Here is a 1,347-nt window from a genome sequence, read left to right as displayed (position 1 = left end):
ATGATAGGCATTTGAAATCTACTTTAAATTCACATTTCTTCAATATACTGTACTACCTAGACATTGCAATTACACACCATTACAAACTCTGAAACTTTAAAAACTGTAGTTATAAGTATCATATTTTCCATTTGTATAATAAAATTGCATATTTTGCTGCTAAAGTTTTTTTAAAATCACTGCTTTTAATACACTGTAACATAGGAAGATCTAAATGAACTATAAGTAAATTATTTTAAAATGCAATTTCCATGTTGACTTCAGGTACAGTAAATGAAAAAGGAAAAGTGAATTGCTTTAATTTGTGTGACAGGAGGTATATGTATTCATATACCCTCCACAAATATTCCATGCAAAAAAAGATTTAAAATGATTATTTCTTGCTTATGTAAATGTATGGTTTTGCCCCTACTATATTTCCTGACTTTTCTTCTTTTTCTCTCTTCGTTGTTTAATCCTTAAATTCTCCCTTTCCATTTAACTGTATTATACCTTTCAATTTTTATTTCTTCTTTTGAGTTCTTACACTAGGGAGACAATACAATATTCACACATGTGCGTCTGGTTCATTTCACTTATCAGTATAGCTTCAAGTTGCATCCACTTATATATGAAGGTCTCAAGTTTATTTTTCTTTGTAACTGAGTAATACTCTATTGTATAAAAACACATCTTCATCCATTCCTCAGGTGATGGGCATTTTGGTTGTTTCCAAGATTTGGCTATCACAAATTGTGCTGCTATAAGCATAGGTGCACATACATCACTATGATATGATGTTTTCCGTTCCTCTGGGAAAATTCCCAGAAGGGGGATAGCTGGATTGAATGGGATTTCCAGTCCTAGTTTTTTGAGGAGTCTCCACACTGATTTCCATAATGGTTGCACTAGTCTACATCCCCAGCAAAAAGGTTCCTTTTTCCCCATAACTTCTCCAACATTCCTTGTTGGTTGATTTCTTTAAGATGGTCATACTTTCTAGGATGAAATGGTATCTCAATGTTGTTTCAATCTTCATTCCTCAAATGGCTAGTGATGTGGACCATTTTTTCATGTATTTATTTGCCTCTTGTATTTCTTCTTTCGAGAAGTGTGTGTTCATCTCAGATGCCCATTTTTAGATTGGATCTTTAAAGTTTGGGGCCCTAATATTTTTTAGTTCTTTATAAATTCTAGATAGAAGACCTTTGTCTGAGTGTTTATACTAATATTATTTAGACAAGATATCATGTCTGCATATTGTCCTCTGATTAACTACTATGAAGACAACAATATGCAATGTATTAATTATTGTAACTGTCCTACTATCCTGTTTTGAAACTGTTTCATTGCTATTTTATCTTTTTT

General features: G+C 32.0%; 1 protein-coding gene across 2 annotated transcripts in view; it reads right to left on the bottom strand.

Moving 5' to 3' along the window:
* The window catches only part of Pgm2l1 (phosphoglucomutase 2 like 1), a 152,843-nt gene that overhangs the window by 35,719 nt on the left and 115,777 nt on the right, over nt 1-1,347 (bottom strand). The gene's annotated exons all lie outside the window — the stretch shown is intronic.

This window comes from Octodon degus, unplaced genomic scaffold (genome assembly GCF_000260255.1).
Source record: "Octodon degus isolate 3935 unplaced genomic scaffold, OctDeg1.0 scaffold00049, whole genome shotgun sequence".
Classification (NCBI taxonomy): Eukaryota; Metazoa; Chordata; class Mammalia; order Rodentia; family Octodontidae; genus Octodon; species Octodon degus.
The sequence above is the reverse complement of the archived record's forward strand: the minus strand, read 5'-3'. Positions and strand labels throughout refer to the sequence as shown.